The sequence below is a fragment of the Nesoenas mayeri genome, assembly GCF_963082525.1.
Source record: "Nesoenas mayeri genome assembly, chromosome: 18".
NCBI lineage: Eukaryota > Metazoa > Chordata > Aves > Columbiformes > Columbidae > Nesoenas > Nesoenas mayeri.
In genome coordinates, this window is record NC_137566.1 from 162,291 (window position 1) to 181,176 (window position 18,886).

Here is an 18,886-nt window from a genome sequence, read left to right on the forward strand (position 1 = left end):
CAACTCCTACACCTAAGCTACTCCTAACTATGTCACTAATGCTACTCCCTCAACCCTAAGCCTAACCCTAAATTCTACCCAATTCTCTTCACCCTAAGGGAACGCTAATGCAAACCCCTACCTCTAACTCCAACTCTAAACCTAATGCTTAGCCTTCTTACTCTAATCAGAAATCTAAGCCTCAACCTAAAACCAAACTCCACCCCTAACCCAAAAGCCCTAACCTTAATTCTAACCCTAATCCTAATCAAACCCTGACCCTACCCCTAACTCTAACCCTAAACCTGACTCTAAACAGAACCCTAACCCTAGCCCTACCTCATAAAACTAACCCCTAACCCTAACCACTTCCACTGACACTACTCTCAAACTTCAAAACTCATCAAATCCTACCCCTAATACTTGAACAACTAACCCAAACCCCAATGCAAACACATACCCGAACCTCAAACCCTACCTCTCAGACTAATCCCTAGCTCCTAACTCTAGCACCAACCATAACGCTTAACCCTAAAGCATAACTCTAACACATACCCCTAATCCTAAACCTCATCTAACTCAAACACAGTAATTCTAACCCTAACTCTGACCCCTTGCCCTACGTTTAACCCTATTTCTAACCCTAAATGTAACCCTTCCCCCTAACCCTAGCTCAAACCCCTAACCCCAAAATCTAACCCCACTCCCTAATTCCTAAGCCTAACCCTAACTGTAACTCCTAACACTTACCTTTACCCTAAATCTAACCCTAGACCTTAACCCTACCACGTAACCCTAACCTAAACCTCATATAACCCAAACACAAACTCCTAACCCTTAACGCTATACTCTAACCTCTTGCCCAAAGTTTAATCCCAACTCTAAGACTAACTCTAACCCAAAACCTGACCCATAACCCTCACTCAAAACCTTAACCCCAAACACTAACCCTAACCAATGCTCCCTAAGCCTATCCCAAACTCTAACCCTAACTCTGTCCCCTAACCCAAAACCTTATCTAACACTAACCCTCAACCTTATCTAAAACCTAACCCTTATCTAAATGCTAAACCTAAACCTAAACCTAATTCTAACTCTCAATCTAACCCTAACTTAACCCTTAAATTAAGCCCTAATTTTTACCCTAACTCTAACATTTACTGTAAATCCTAACCCTAAGTCTAAACCTGAAACCTAATGCTAACTCTAGCCCTGACCAAAGCCCTGACACCAAACCCTAACAATAACCCTAATCTAACTCTAAGCCTAACTATAACCATAACCCTAAGTCCTAACTGCTTACTATAACCCTGTCCTTAACTCTACTTCTAACTCTAACCACCAAAACAAACCCCTAACACTTATTCTAAACCTAACTCCTAAACCTTAACCCCAACCCTAGCTTGCAAGCCTCACTCTAAACCTCATACCTACTTTAACAATAACCCCTACACCTTAACACTAATCCAAATCCTATCCCTACAACTAAAATTAATTCTTTTCCCTAAGGCTAAGTCTAACCCTACCTCTAATTAGAACTCGAAAACGAACCACTAACCCTAAACACAAACCCTAATCCTAAACCATAAATCCTAAAACCTAATCCTAAAACCTAATCCTAAACCATAACCCAAACCCCTAAACCAAGCAGTAATCTAAATCTAACCTGAAACCTTACCTAATGCTAACTCTAACTCTACACCCAAACCCCTAACCCGTATCTAAGCCTCACCATACACTTTATCTCAACCTAACACTAATCCTAATCCCTAACTGGTAACTCTAATCCTGACCCTTTGCTTTACCCAAAGCCCTATCTATCCCTAAATCTGACGAAACACTAGCCCCCTCTGACGCTAATACAAACCTTCTCCTAACCTGTAGCACTAATTCTCAACCTAACATATCCTCTAACCCTAGCCCCTAACCCTAACACTGAAACCTAACTCTAAACACTAATCCTAACTCTAAACCTAACTAATACATGCTAGCCAAGAAACAATCACCAACAAATAACCCTAAGCAAAACTCTGACCCTGGTCCTAACCGCTAACCCCAGCTCTGCCCCAAATTCCAACCCTTACTCTAACACTCTTAACCCTAACCACTATTCCAAGCACTACCAGACCCCTGTTCCTAACCTCAAACCCAAAATCTAACCATTTCCCTTATCCCCAAGCCCTATCACTAACTACAATGCCAATTCCTCATCCCTAACCCTACCCTAATCCTAACCACTAACACTAACTCTAAACCTAAGCCATAAACCTACCTCTAACCAAAAGCCAACCTTAACTCTGTCCCTACCCCTAATCCTAACTACTTACCATAATACTCTTCACTAACCCCTAACACTCGTCTAACCCTAACTCTAACCCTAGCACCTAACAGCAAACTGTAACTCTAATCCTAATCCTAACCCATCAACCTAACTTTAACCCTATCACTACCTCAAACCCTAAACACTGAAGCTAAACCCAAGCCCTCATTCTAACCCTTGCCCACAGTCTGTAACCCTAATGCTAAACCTCATTCTAACCCTGAGCAGCACTCTTCTGTCTCCTCCATCTCCTCCTTTTCTTCCTCTTGAGGGGGCAGATGGGCTCTGTGTCCAGACAGGTCCTGGGGCCTGACACTTGCACCACAGGCCTGATCTTTCGGTGCTGACAGCTGGCTGCCTCCCTGCCACCGCTGGGACCCTTGCCTGCCACCTCCTTCCCTCAGGGGACACTGAGCCCTCCTGTGAGATTCTTCTTCTTCTTCTTCCCTGGGGGCTGGAGACTTGATCCTTGTCCTTCAGAGCCAGAGCACAGGGGCTGCTGTCTGCTCCACGGGGCTGCTTACACTGACTCTTTTTGGAGGAACCAGCAGTGACCTGGCTGGGCTCCTTCTCGCTGCTGCAGGGAGGAAGGTGGTGCGAAGGGTGGGCAGTGGAACAGGTGGTCACGGAGAGGCTGGGAGCCAAAGGGCTGAGCTGAGGATGAAGCTGAAGGTCGGCTTTTCAGGATTTGGCCAATGGAGAGCAGACGAGGACAGCCTGCAGAACAGGAAAAGAGGCTGACATGATCTGAAGGCCAGGTCAGGAGCAGGAGCCCCCCTCTTCCTCCACACTCCACAGTGCACAAGCACAGCACCCAACTGCTCCCATCTTAGCCAATCCAAGAGAACAGGACAGGTGGCTGCTGAAATCACTCCCGCGGGCCACCTGCCATGTCAGACAGTTGCCTCCTGGACTACTGGCCTTGCTGCCGTGCCGTGCACCTCTACTGAGGCGCAGAAGCTGCTGGTTCCACCCTGGGCCTTCTGGGACGCTCTGGGCAGATCCCCGCTGTGCCATGCACTGGGCTGGCAGCACCGCTGCTGCAGGAGTCCCTCTCCAGGGTCTCAGCATTCTCCCCACTGCCCCTGGGCTCCTGGCTGGGGATGGGCTCCAGCAGCAGCTTGGGTGAGGTGGGTGGCTGCTTGCTCTCCCAGGAGCTCTGCCAGGACAGCTCTGCTTTGGCCCTACTTGTGCTGCTGCTGTTGCAGGAGCTCTGAACTGTTCTGGGCACAGGAGGCAGCTGCAGGAGGGCGAGCAGCTTTTTGGGCCTCCAGGCTGAATCACTGTGCCAAGGACACAGGGTGATACTGCAATCCCATCCCCTCCAAGCTCACACAGCAACCCTTAACTGAGCAGGATCCTTCCTGCAAGTCATCCTCCCTCACCCCTGTCCATTGGGTGCAGTGCCTGCCTCCCTGCCAAGCTGCAGCCCACCTGCCCTCGCAGAGCAGGCAGAGGGGCAGCAGCTCCTGCAGCTCTGGCCCAGAACAGCCTTCAGGACTCACCTGGCCTGTCGCTGGTGAAGACCTGGCTCTGTTGGTCTCAGCTTTTTTCACCTGATCAGAGACACTGGCCCCAAGAGATAAAACAGAGCATGAGCACAGGGCCACGGACTGCACCAAACCCCTGAGCCTGCCCCCAGCCAGTCACTGGCCAGCATGCCATGAGGGACGGCTGTACTGTCCCCAGTCCCATGGAGCCTCAATGGAGGAGTCGTGGCTCATGCTCAGGCAACAGGCTCTGCTCTGCCAGACAGAGGCAGCACAACAACAGAAGCTGCTTCCCTCTTGCCTGCACCCTGCCTGACACTGGCAGTTAAGCAGCCTCCAGAGCAGTAACGGTGCAGCTGCAGGAACATCCCCTGTGAGAGCAGAGCTCCCCCACCCACACCCTGCCCCACTACCTGATCTCCAGCACCAGGTCCAGGAAAGGGTCAGAGCTCTCCCAGATGCTCTTGCACGCTGAGAACTTCACTGCAAAAGCAAGAGCAGGAAGCACACCCTGGCACAACACCTGCACCCAACACCAGCCCAGCACAGCACAGGCAGCTGCCGTGTTCCCCCTCTCCAGCTTTGGGCTCTGGGATGTCGGCACCAGGATTCACAGCGTGCAATTCCACTGTGTGCTGGGACAGCAAGTGCTGCTACATAACTGCCAACATGGGTTCCTCAGCTGGTGGCAAAGAGCTGGGGGCCCCCAGCCAACAGCTTTTCTCATCACGACAACACACGCCACAACCCACAGGAACCACAAGACTGACCAGCTGCACCTCTGGATAAGTTACACACACTCAGCAGTTTTCCCAAAAGATTTGTACTGCAAGGCTCTCAGGGAAACCGCTGCCCTGAGAGTCACAGGCCCAGGACCTGGCAGCCAGCGCTCACCACGGAACCACAGGGATCCGCCAAAGATCTGGTGAACCAGCATGGTGGCCTGGGTCTGGTGAGCCAACCTGGAGACAGCAGCACCAGAGCTCACACTGCCCCTCCGCAATGGCCACCCCTGTCACCCACCGCTGCGTCCTCAGGATCCAAACCCATCCCAGTGGCAGCTCCTCTCTCCCTTCCCGGCAGGAGCATCCTGCCAACATTTATCCAGCACTTGCAGTGGCCACTGACCAGGCCTGGAGCTGTCAGGAGAAAGGACTCCCTGGAGCTCACCCAGCTCTAAACTCAGCCCAACCTGCCGCTGGCTCGGCAGCCGGCACTGCGAGCAGCGCAGAGATGGAGCGGGTGGCAAAGAGCTTTGCAAGGCAGAGCCCTCTGGGGTACAGCGCTGAGGCGGACCCACTTCCCCTCTGCGTGACCGAGCGTCAGCCAAGAAAGCAGCAAGCTAAATTTCACAGGAACAGAAAATTAACAAGGAAACGCTCATTTGTTCCAAGGTCGTACCTGTGGGATCGCCCCGAGGCTCACGGACAGACTCAAGTCAAGAAGTCAAGTAGCCGCTGCCTACAGGGACGGCTGGAAACAAGCAGAAAGGAAAAGCGTTTCCATTTCACGTTGTGATCTACCTTGTCCTCAGCGACCTGCAGTGCCTGGACGGGGGTCAGGCAACAACATGGGACCCAGACGCATGGTGAAAGTTCCAAAGCTGCAGAGGGGCTGCAGACCCCTTGGCTGGGACCTGGCAGCTTCCAAACGACTTTGTCCAGGCCACATGCAACACCCCTCAAGGACCAGATGGACAAACATGGGGCCTCTCAGGGCCTTCTGACCAGGACACCTCTCACACACACAAACGAAAACCCACACTAAGGTGGGAGCATGGAGCACCACGGCAAAAAATGATCATCCATGTTTCTTCTAGCAAAGAGCCTGCTGGCTACTGCAGAACGCAACTATTGCAGGAAAATGTTAACAAATAAGAAACCAAATATTAACAAATGCAGAAGGCCAGTGACCAATGAAGACTGAACACTTACCCCTGGGATTGCCCCAGGCTCAGGAACAGGATTACACCAAGAGGCTTGATCACCATGGACTGCAGGAACCAAACAGGGAGTCAACCACGGGTGAGGAGCTTCCATGGCATGTTGTGATCTCCTTCTTCCTCAGTCACCTGCAGTGATGGGAGGGGGTGAGGTAATGACACAGGACACATACAAAGGTGTACGTTCCCACAGCTAGAAATGGAACATGGGTGACCTTTTTGCTGACACCTAGCAGGTTTGCAGGCAAATGAATATTCATTACTTGTCTGTGTAACACCACCAAGGCACAAAAAGCTTTTGGAAAGCCTCTGAGATGATCCTGGGTACAATCACACATGAATAACCTATTAAAATGTGAGTGTTTATTCCCTCAAGCAGACAGACAGTGACAACTTACCCCTGGGACAGCCCAAGGCTCATAACCAGGATCCAGCTGAGAAGCTCCATCAGCTCTGCCAATGCCATGGCCCGGAGTCATCACAGATCAGAGAGGTTTCCAGGCTCACAGAGCAATGTTCCTGCATTTCAGGTAAAAGAGGACATAAAGAAGACTGAGAACAAAACAAAACACAGCACAACATATTTAGGACAACAATGCCCATATATTGCAGAGAAATAGCCCTATTTAGGGAGAAAACTGGAAAAATGACTAAATATTCCAAATATTTGGGGGCTAAATTGGCCAATACAGGCAAAAGATTCTGAGTATTTGGGCAAAAAGTGGCCAAAAGAGGCAAAAACATGCACATTTGGGAGCAAAACTGCTGGCAAAGGTGAAAATATCCCATATTTGGGAACACAGCGCCTCCATTAGGGGAAAAAATGGGCAAAAGCACCTGAGTATATTGGGTAAAAAGAGCCAGAAAAACCAAAGCACCACTAGATTTGGATCAAAACTGGCCAAAAAGGGGTATAACATCCCCAGATTTGGGGTGAAATTGGACCAAAAAGTCAAAGTATGCCCACATTTGGGTAAAAAATTGCCAAAAGTGGCCCAAACACCCCCAGATTTGGGCAGAAACTAGACTGCAAAGCCAAAGAACTCCCAGATCTAGGCAGAAACGACCCCAAAGGGCACAAATGTGCCCAGATTGAGCTCAAAACTGGCCCAAAGGGCCAAACCAACCCCAGCTTTGATTTGAAACGGGCCCAAAGGCTCAAAGCGTGCCCTGGGATGAGGCCGTGTGGCACGGGGCTGGGGGGCAGGGAGGGCCCCGCAGGGACTCAGTGCTGGTTTCTGCCCCTGTGCCACCACTCCCAGCCCCCGCTTGCCCACAACTTGCCCCTGAAGCAGCCGCAGCCCCTCTCTCCTCCCTGCGGGGCGTCTGCCCCCTGCCCACACCCTGGTGCTGCCTGGCTCGCCCTGCCCTGCCCAGCCCGGCTGCTCTCCCGGCCCCAGCCCCAGCCCTGGCCCCACTGCTGCCCTGCTGAGCTGCTCGGGGCTGGGTGCTGCCCCTGCCCGCCCACCTGCTCCCTGCGCTCGGCTGGAGCAGCCTGAGCCTCCCGGGCTGGCAGGGACACCAGCAGGAGGAGGAGGGTGAGGACCATGGCCCCCACGCTCGCACCGTGATGATGCTGCTGCTGCTGCTGCCGAGACACAGCACAGCACGTCACCGTGGGGCTGTGACCTCATAGTCACCTTGGAATCACCACATCTGCACACGACTGCATGGCCTTGTTCTACACGAGCATGGGAGGAACAGGAGTGGAGAAGGGGGCACCTATTTGGGAGGCAGCGCTGCCTATGGGAGTGCACAGGCTCTCACTTCTTGCTTCCCAGAAATCAATCAATCAATCCATCAATCAATACCAAAAGCTCCATATTAAGATTTAATTAGAAAAAAAAAGCCAACTTCAAGGGTCTTTCCTTGTAACTGTTTCTGTCAGGCAGCTCTCTAGGAAGAAATGAGCTTTACCTGCTAGTTTTACCACAGCTTCAATGCCTTTAAAGCCACCACTTCTTACCTCTGCTGCTCCCACACAGCCTCACAGCCCAGCAAAATCATAGTGCAGGCAGAAACCTTCACCATACAAAGAGGGAGAGTCAGGAATACGTTACTCTCAAAAAACAGACACTGTCAACCACGCTTGCTCTTGCTTGCCAAATTCAGACAGTGTTAGGAAACAACAACAAGGAAGCGAGATTCTTATTTCATGGACCCCATTATATGGACCATTCAACATCAAGTCCAACCAGAGTCTGAACCTCCGAATAAGAAATATCATCTTAAAATTTCTAGGAAAATGAAGGGCTTTGAAGTGGCAACACCATAAAATGTTCATAAAAGCACCGCCATGCAAGTCCACACCCCTGATCACAGACCACCTGCCCTGGTACCTAGGGCAGTGATGTTCTCAGCTGATTCGCAGCCACTGACATCTGGAAAACAGCACAAAGTCTCATGTTTTTTAGTGCCAAACATGTAGTTTGGAACTGAAACAGGCAAGAAAACCATCTACAGTCAGTCTGGTTTCATTCGAGGCCATCAGGAGAAGTTGAGTTCACATTCCCCAGGAACCACAGCAGGTCCCACCCGTCCCTGCAGACCCCAACACCGCTCCTGCGCAGGGTCCCGAGGAGCAGGAAGCACAGAACAAGAAACCTCCCTTCCAAAGAAGGCCCACAGCCGCTCTTCCAACAAGCTGCATAAGCAGCAGCTGAGAACAAGCTCTGCTGTAGGTGCACCCGGCTCTGCCGTCTGCTCAAGGAGACCAGCTCCTAAATGATCCCCAGCCCTACAGACACAGATCTGCCCCAGGGCAGGGATGAGGAAACACCAGAGTGCACGGACACCTGGTCATTCAGTTGAAGCTGCTGGGGAGCAGGACAGAGGACAAGAGAGAGACAAATGAGACGAGAGAGAAGACAGAGGAGCCCAGAGAGAAAGAAACACACAGGGGAAAGGATGGAGAGATGGAGAGATCAAGGCAAAAAGGGACAAGGAGCCATGAAGAAACAGGGAGGAAGAAACAGCAGCGCTGAGGAGCAGGACAGAGGGATGGGGAGGGGGGAGGAGGAGAAGCAGGAAGGAGGTAGAGAAAGACAGGGAGGGGGATGTACAGAGGGAGAGACAAAAAGAAAGGCAGGGAACAGAACAAAGGGACTGAGAAACAAAGCAATGTTCAGATCAAAATGAAGAGACTGGAGAGGGAAAACATGCAACAATGAGCTGGAGGAAGAGAAAAAGAGGGCTGAGGAGCAGGAAAGAGGAAGAGAAGACAAAGAAAAGGCAGAGCCAGCTGGACAGGGGAGATACAGCGAGAGGGGATGGGGCCGGGAACAGGCAAGGAAGACAGAAAGACAAACAGGACAGAAAGACATCAAGAAGGAAAAGGGGCAGTAGTCTGGACAGAGATGGAGAAAGAAGAACAGGGAAAGGGCAGACAGGCAGAAAGACAGAGAGGGAGCAGGAGAAAGAAAGAACAATAAGGGTTGGGGCAGGATAGAGATTGGGAAAAAATCCTGGGGTGGGTAGCAAGATGGAGAGGGAGTGAAAAAGAAGAGGGGCAGGAATAGGCACAGGGAGCAGGACAGAGAGATACAGTGAGAAATGATGGGGCACGGAGCGGGACAGAGCAACAGACAAGAATGACACCAAAGAGAAACCTGGGATGGTGAGAACACAGAGAGGTGGAGACGGAGAGGGAGATACGAGAAACCCTGCACAGAGATTCAGAAGGGTGGGGGAATAGGTGAGGAAGCAGCAGAGGGCCAGAGGGAGAAGAGATGAAGAGGAAGAAGGGCACAGCAGGAAAGAGGAGGGAGCAGGGAGGGACTGGGACACAAAACAGGGTGAAATGTCCCCAAGGGCCCAGGACTCACCGCACTTCCTGCTCTCTGCACTGCCAGGCAAGCTGTGGAGTTCAGGCACTTCTGTCTGTCAGAAATGCAGTTGTGATTCGTGCTGAGATGTTTCCTGTTTACAGATACAACCAAATGAGGCTCGGGCTCTGAACCTGCAAAAAGGAAAAGGTGGCTAAGTTCTATGTAAAAAGTTCTGAAACTTGTTTATGAGGTTGTATTGATAGAGGGAGCTCACATTTTCAGGGTTAACCAACCACATAATAAGGGTCTACTAACTAACTAACTAACACTTGAAGCCACATCATGAGTATCTAGTTTAGAGCTGTATGTAACCAGTTGTGTTAAGAAAAAACAGAACCTCATCGAGTGCCGAGATCAGAAGTTTTACAGCACCAGCTGTAACCTTGAGGAGACAAGACAGCCAAGAGTTGCAGCAAAAGGGGGGCCAGTCTGGTTTCGGTTGACTTGGCAGCTTGGGAGACCCATAGAGACCATAGACCCATAGTGACCTATAGAGATCATAGAGACCACAGAGACCATAGAGCCCATAGTGGCCCATAGAGACCATAGAGACCACAGAGACCATAGGGATCTGTAGGGACCCATAGACACTACAGAGACTCAAAAAGACCCATAGAGACCACAGTGACCATACAGTGCCATAGAGACCACAGAGACCCGTAGAGGCCCACAGAGACTCATAAAGACCACAGAGACCATAGAGTCCCTTAGAGAGCAATAGAGACCCATAGAGACCCATAGAGACCACAGAGACCCATAGAGACCCATAAAGACCACAGAGACCATAGAGTCCCATAGAGACCATAGAGACCCCTCCTCAACGCCAACAAGTGACACTGCGCAGGCGCAACAGGGGCGGGTCAAGGAGGAGACTATGGAAATGGTTCTCTGAGACTCATTTGAATGAGAAGCAGGAAAGGTTATGGATATGTACAGGTGTTCCTGGGGTCATTATGAATATGTAACACCTTACTGTATTTAAGCACACCTCTTGTTGTTTAAAGGTGTGCGTGTTGGGCGGAGCGAATCCCCTGTGCACCCAGCGCTGTTTTGCTTATGCTCTAATGAACACGTTTTTAAGGAATACAATTAAGGAATTGGATTAAACGTTGTTTATCCATAGAAAAAGCCTAAGTTATTTATCTCATTCCTTTACAACAAGTGATCGAATCTGCTATAGAAAAGTTCAACCCCCTCCTGTACAGTAAAGGATAAAAGAAAGTATGGATTTTTGTGGCATCTAATCCATTACGCAAGTACCAACTAAAAATGCATTAGCAGTGGGTTCCTTCAAATATTCACTGTGAAGGCAGTTCCTGGCACGATTATATCAGCGTTCTTAGTATTTTACAGGAGAAACACAGGGCATGGCTGATTTTGCCCATGTGCAGCGCAATAATCACACGAGTGCGGTGAACCGGGTGAAAGGCCCTAGAGAAGGAAAATCAGGCTCCGTGTGCAGAGCCAAAACAGAAACCCTTTTCAAACTGGTTAATTTTAAAAAGCTACAACGGGTCTAAAGTAGAAAAAAGAGCAGTCAATGCGCATAATGACACAATTAGATGGTTTTTCAGTTCCATGATGTGCTCTTTTACTAAAAAGTGTCTGCTGGAGTGGATATCCTGGACACAAACAGGCGGGTTCCTGGTGTTGTGCCCATGGTAATTCATCCACCGTGGCCGTGGGTGTCAGGCCTTGATACAACAGACACAAAACCTTGGGAGGGAGGTGATCACAGTAAAACGCTTAAAGATAATGAGCTAGCAGACTTGATTTAGTCTTTATTTAAAAATACACATGGCTGCTGTCTTTTTCCAGTTTAGCTAGGACGGGCTCCAATATCTCTATTAATTCTAACTACAATACGTGACAAAAATTATGAGGGGAAAGCTTTGTTTTTACAACGGTAAATACAGTCTAAATCGTAATTTGGGAAACAGATAAAGGGGTGTAGCAGATGAGGCACAGACTCTCTTTAAAATGCAGAGAGACAGTTAATACAAACTCAGGTTTGCATTTGAAACATCACGTACGTCTGTCTTTGATGTACCGATCCCATATCAATCCCTCTGTCCCTGATGGTTCATGTCCCACACAGTCTTTGCTGCTTGTTGTTCCACCAGCGCTTGTTCTCACACTGTGACTCTTGCAGTTTCTCACGGGCCTGATGTCACAACCCTGCCACATCTCCCCTTCTTTGTTTAACAATTGCAGCCATGGCAGCGTGTAACTGCACAGCCATTGCACCATTAAAGCTTTTTTCAACCATTCGTTGTGCACAAGAGAAGACACATGGTACACAATCAATAATTACAGACTCCACATACAAACATTCTAAGCAGCGGGCTAAAGGGCCGTGTTTCGCAATTTTTGTGGCACCCATAACTGTTGCAGAATCGCTACTTAATATTCCCTGCATAGTGTTTAACACAGAATAATGAGCTCCCAGTCAACTAAGAATTCTCATTCTCTGTTCTCCAAGTCAGGATCTATATTAATATATTTCTGAGCTGTTGGTTTAAGACGGTGTAAAAACTCCGTGGGAGACTCCTCACGATCCTGTTTAATCTCAGAAGGTTTTGGCATATTTACAGCTTTAGGCGCAGCGTGTCTAATCCCGTATAAAATGCACAGTCCATACCAATGCAGCCTGTCCCCCAATATAAGGATATCGGGATCCCACCCTGGACTGACCGAGGGACAATTTTGATCTCATGTTCTCTGTGTATTCTACACCAATAGCTGTTCTTCAACAAACCTTTTACTGGTTTGCATTTCTTTCCCTGATTATCCTTTTTCAAAACAAATGGATCTGAAGGGGATAAAGACAATGCATATGTAACATTACGTATTGTGTAATATGCCTTATGTAATAGGCAACATATGATTTAAAATATCTATCTTACTATATATTACATGTAGCACATTACTATACTACAGATCTCAAAGTATACCCACCTAGACCTGTGCAGCATATTAATATTATTTACAGTGGCCGCCATTAATTACAATATTCAATCAGATTCTCCCTGGTTGACGCCCTGTTGAACAGCAAACGATCCTTTTCCAGTGTCAGAAAACACAGCCCGGGGAAGATTTCTCCCGAATCCTCCTGCCGATTGTCCACTACCTACTTCACAATCACAATGACAGACAATTGGTGAACCCTAAGTACTGGACTATAAAATCCCCCAAGACACAAGTAACAACAAGAACAAACCACTAACGACACAAACAATTATACAATTGCTAAGGCACAAACCGCAAAATCACTAAAGGTACCCTTATCAAATTACTGTTGCCTCATTTTGCTCTTTATTTTTTTCTCGTTTTTCTCTTTAATTTTTTCTTTCTTTCTTTTTTAAAGTTTCCCAGTTTACCAAAATGCGCAGACGCGAATGCGCAGACCCAATGCACTGGTGTCGCCCACGTCTCGCGCCGGCAGCGTGATAACCCAACCAGACAATGGAAGTGCCTTATCTCATTGATGGGGTTTTACCCGAGTCCCGAGCTGGGCCGAGGAGCTGTGGTCCCTTCCAGGAATTCCCCGGTGCCGGCACAAGGTCCCAGAGATCCTGGGATCCACGGGAGGTCAGGCAGATTATCCATCCTCGTCGCCAGAAATGATACCGAAAAGTCGGCAAACAGACTCTTTAACACTGTTTTGAAAGTGTTAAACAGCAGGCACTTGTATTAGAGCGCGCTGGGGGATCGCTCCTCTAATCGAGTGTGCGTTCCGCTTTCCTCTGGTTTTACATATCGTGGAACTCCTCAAACAGCAAAACTTGCCAACCAATGTTACAGACGTCTCGTGCTCTTTCACCAGCGCGTGCAGCAGCAACGAGAAATCTGGAATGAGTGTCTACAGAAACACGTACGTATTTACCCAATTCAGAACAATGCGTTACATCCGCTGGCCGTACTTCATTGGCAGTGACCCCTCCTGGATTAACACCCTCTGTGGATGGCACGGGCGCCAGCTGTTGGCAATCAGGGCAGGACACAAGAACGCTCCTGGCCTGATCCACTGTCATTTGAAATTGTCGTTTTAAGGCCTTTGCACTCTGGTTAAAGAATTTATGTGATCATTTAGCTTGCTCCAAGGCTTTAGGCACAGTGAGCGGCACAGCTTGTGCATCGGCCCTCCTACTGCCTTCTGCAAGAGGTCCTGGAAGGGCCGTGCGAGAGCGGGTGTGCATTGCATAATAACCATGATGTCTATGATTTATTAGAAACCATAGCATTCTCAATTCAGCCATTGAAAGAGGATTATCCTCTTCCTTAAAAAAAGAAGCTTCCAGGCGGTTCAGCATGCCAGCTGCATAATATGAGCCAGTTACAACATTCAAAGGCTCGTTACAGAACACCTCAAAGTGATCCTAACAGCTGGCAGCTAAAGAACTTGTTTGACCCTTGGTCTCTTTTTCTACCTTGTGTTTGCAGCACTGGGTATCTGAGTTTAGCCACGTAATCACAACTTTACGTGAGCGACCAGAGGCATCAGTAAATACAGTCTTGTCACTTACTGGTCGTTGCTGACAGCAGCATTTGCTGTACAAGTGTAAATTACCAATTTCAGCCCACAGCTTATGTTGACAGTAATAAACTGATATGTTCCCTGCGTATGTTGCCAATGCAATCTGGAAATTCACATCTTCAGTTAATTACCACTGCGAATTCTCCTTCCTTGTAGAAGGAAATATACCTTCAGGTCTACCCCATACATAGCATACAAACATTCTCTGTCTTTAATTATTGGTTTTGCATACATTTCTTTTATTATCCAAACTGTTTTCATTGGTGTGTGAGATAGAAAAACCCATACGGCCACAGTCACCTTTCTCCCTCCTTGAGCTCTCCTGACCTGCGGTTCCACCACCGGTGTCTTCTTTCTTGATCCCTCTTGACTGGCAGGTGCGCTCCAATCCTCTTTATCCATCACTGTTCCTCGCGGGTTCACCTCCTTCCTTGCTTTTCCTTTGCACGCTGCTCCCCCTGAAGAGAAACACACGGAGGACTGAGCTACACCAGCCCAAGGGCACTACAGTCGGACAGGGGCTGAGTCCGGGGCTGACACCTCCCCACACCCCACAGCGCGCCCACCTTGCCTTGGCACCAGCCCCTGGCACAGCCCTTCCCCTCAGCTCTGCCCTCCCTGCAGCACAGCTTCCGCACGTGCCCTGCTCAGGCTGGACCCCAGTGTCACGGGTTAGAGATGTCACAGCTCAGTACAAATGCCCACAGTCCTCACCTGCTCCTTGGTACTTGCGGGACCCCAGTGTCACGGGTTAGAGATGTCACAGCTCAGTACAAATGCCCACGGTCCTCACCTGCTCTTTGGTACTTGCAGAGGGTCACGTCGCTGTGCCCTAGGGCACTGGCCTGCACGACCTACACCAACTGCTGACAAACACACGCTGTCCTCACCAAAGCCAAACACTGTCCTAGGAGGCCTGATCTAAGTTTGGCTCTTCTCCCGCTCTTTGCTGGAATACTTCACTGCACAAATTTCTGTCATGAACACTCTCTTAACCATCTGATGTGTTCATAGTTCCCAGCCCAGCGTCCATTCCTCAAGGTACCTCAGCATTTCCCTTTGAAACCAGACCTGAGTGCCATCCCGTCCTGAGCTCCCTCAGCATTGCCCCCTGCAGCCTCCCCGACGCCATCTCCTCCCCGAGCTCCCTCAGACTTTCCCGCCAAAGCCCCCCCGATGTCACTCCCCCCGAGGTCCCTCAGCCTTTCCCGCCAAAGCCCCCCCGATGTCACCCCCTCCGAGGTCCCTCAGCCTTTCCCGCCAAAGCCCCCCCGATGTCACTCCCCCCGAGGTCCCTCAGCCTTTCCCGCCCAAGCTCCTTCCGCACCGTCCCGCCCTCAGGCTCCTCCGCCGCTCCCCCCGTTCCTGGCCCCTCCCGACCCAGCGCTGCCCCCTCCCGCTCGCCTTCCTCCCTCTGCCCTGTGGCACCACGGGCTCCCCCCTCCGCCCCACGGCCCCGCCCGAGCCCCGCGCAGCGCTCAGCCCGGGGCTCCCTTCCCTCACAGCCGCCCGCGTGTTTCCCCCTCGCCCCTTGCTCGGCCCGGCCCGGGGCCGCGCTGTTGCGGCTGCCTGCCCCTCGCCTTCCTCCTGCCCAAACCAGCCCGTCCCTCCCCCTCCAGCCTCCCCCCTCAGCCGGGACCGGGGCGGCCCCGTCCGGTCTCCCCGGTGTCCGCCAGCCCCTCGCTCACCGCCGGCCCCGCCGCCGCACCGCTCGCACGCGCTCCTCGGCCCGCGCGCTTCTGCAGCGTGGCCCCGCCCATCCGACGCAGGAGCCAATCCCGTCCGCGCCCGCCACCGGGCCCCGCCCCCCCTCCCGGCCCGGAGCCGCCGGCGGCCGCAGAGCGGCGCTGTCCGCCCGCAGCGCGGCCCCGGCCCCGGCGGGGCAGCAGCAGCGGGGCCGGGAGCGCTCGGGCTGCGCCTGCCCGGGACGGCCCGGGACCGAGGGCTCCGCCGCTGCAGCCCGTTTCGTGCCGGTTGCAGCCCGGGCTTGCACGGCTGCAGCCTTCCTGCTGCTTTAGCTCACACAGCTTTCTTCCTTCTACCTGCACAGCAGTTTACACTCACAAACGTTCAGTGCTCGTTGCCATAAGAATATCTGCAGAAGAATCTCCAAACATTACAAAGATAGACCACGGACCACAGCTTCCTGAGCTTTCGGGTTAAAGTTCCTGTAGATCCCCATGTTTCAGTAAAACAGACACCACCAGTAGAGCTGCTGCCTCTGCCGTCTTTGGTCAGAAAGAAGTGACAACACCAGAAAACACATTGGCAGCCGGTGCTTTGACCAGTGAAGGTGGGGTCTACAAAAGTCTGATTAAACCAAACAGCCTGAGGGCTTTATCAAGCTGCAGATCTGCCAGGCATGCTGAAATGCAACAGTTTACTCCTGCAGTATTCCACAATGGAACAGCCCTTCATATCCAATCTCATCTCAAAGTTCCAAACCAGTACATTAAAAAGCTGTCACTAGGTATTAGAAGACCACTGCAAGATCGTATTGCTTTTTGAGTTCAATAACAAATTTCAATAAACCAAAACCCAAGCAGTTTCTGCAGTCTGTTGCTCATCCTCCTGTTCATTCCTTAGCACTGCAGCAATCGGTTTTTATACAACGTGTCAGCAGAGGCGTTTGAAAAACCCCAAACAAAACTTATTCCAGTTCACGGACCCCCCCGCCCTCCGTGCACCCCCTCACCCTGAGCCCCACGATCAGCACTTGGTGCGGGAGAGGAGCACAGCTCGACATGTTGTATCTGGGATGCTGTATCTATTATGCTGTACCTAGGATGCTGTATCTGGGATGCTATATCTGGGACGGCGTATCTGGGATGCTGTACCTGGGATGCTGTATCTGGCGTGATGTATCTAGGATGCTGTATCTAGGATGCTGTATCTGGTGTGATGTAGCTAGGATGCTGTATCTGGGATGCTGTATCTAGGATGCTGTATCTAGGATGCTGTATCTGGGATGCTGTATCTGGGATGCAGTATTTGGGATGCTGTATCTAGGATGCTGTATCTGGGATACAAGTCAGGGATGCGGACTTGCATGGTGGTGCTTTTATGAACATTTTATGGTGTTGCCACTTCAAAGCCCTTCATTTTCCTAGAAATTTTAAGATGATATTTCTTATTCGGAGGTTCAGACGCTGGTTGGACTTGATGTTGAATGGTCCATATAATGGGGTCCATGAAATAAGAATCTTGCTTCCTTGTTGTTGTTTTCTAACACTGCCTGAATTTGGTAAGCGAGAGCAAGCGTGGTTGACAGTGTCTGTTTTTTGAGAGTAACGTATTCCTGACTCTCCCTCTTTGTATGGTGAAGGTTTCTGCCTGCACTATGATTTTGCTGGGCTGTGAGGCTGTGTGGGAGCAGCAGAGGTAAGAAGTGGTGGCTTTAAAGGCATTGAAGCTGTGGTAAAACTAGCAGGTAAAGCTCGTTTCTTCCTAGAGAGCTGCCTGACAAAAACAGTTACAAGGAAAGACCCTTGAAGTTGGCTTTTTTTTTCTAATTTAGTCTTAATATGGAGTTTTTGGTACTGATTGATGGATTGATTGATTGATTTCTGGGAAGCAAGAAGTGAGAGCCTGTGCACTCCCATAGGCAGCGCTGCCTCCCAAATAGGTGCCCCCTTCTCCACTCCTGTTCCTCCCATGCTCGTGTAGAACAAGGCCATGCAGTCGTGTGCAGATGTGGTGATTCCAAGGTGACTATGAGGTCACAGTCCCACGGTGACGTGCTGTGCTGTGTCTCGGCAGCAGCAGCAGCAGCATCACGGTGCGAGCGTGGGGGCCATGGTCCTCACCCTCCTCCTCCTGCTGGTGTCCCTGCCAGCCCGGGAGGCCCAGGCTGCTCCAGCCGAGCGCAGGGAGCAGGTGGGCGGGCAGGGGCAGCACCCAGCCCCGAGCAGCTCAGCAGGGCAGCAGTGGGGCCAGGGCTGGGGCTGGGGCCGGGAGAGCAGCCGGGCTGGGCCGGGCAGGGCGAGTCAGGCAGCACCAGGGTGTGGGCAGGGGGCAGACGCCCCGCAGGGAGGGGAGAGGGGCTGCGGCTGCTTCAGGGGCAAGTTGTGGGCAAGCGGGGGCTGGGAGTGGTGGCACAGGGGCAGAAACCAGCACTGAGTCCCTGCGGGGCCCTCCCTGCCCCCCAGCCCCGTGCCACACGGCCCCATCCCAGGGCACGCTTTGAGCCTTTGGGCCCGTTTCAAATCAAAGCTGGGGTTGGTTTGGCCCTTTGGGCCAGTTTTGAGCTCAATCTGGGCACATTTCTGCCCTTTGGGGTCGTTTCTGCCTAGATCTGGGAGTTCTTTGGCTTTGCAGTCCAGTTTCTCCCCAAATCTGGGGGTGTTTGGGACACTTTTGGCCATTTTTTACCCAAATCTGGGCATACTTTGACTTTTTGGTCCAATTTCACCCCAAATCTGGGGATGTTATACCCCTTTTTGGCCAGTTTTGATCCAAATCTAGTGGTGCTTTGGTTTTTCTGGCTCTTTTTACCCGATACACTCAGATGCTTTTGCCCAATTTTCCCCTAATGGAGGCGCTGTGTTCCCAAATATGGGATGTTTTCACCTTTGCCAGCAGTTTTGCTCCCAAATGTGCATGTTTTTGCCTCTTTTGGCCACTTTTTGCCCAAATACTCAGAATCTTTTGCCTGTATTGGCCAATTTAGCCCCCAAATATTTGGAATATTTAGTCATTTTTCCAGTTTTCTCCCTAAATAGGGCTATTTCTCTGCAATATATGGGCATTGTTGTCCTAAATACGTTGTGCTGTGTTTTGTTTTGTTTTTTC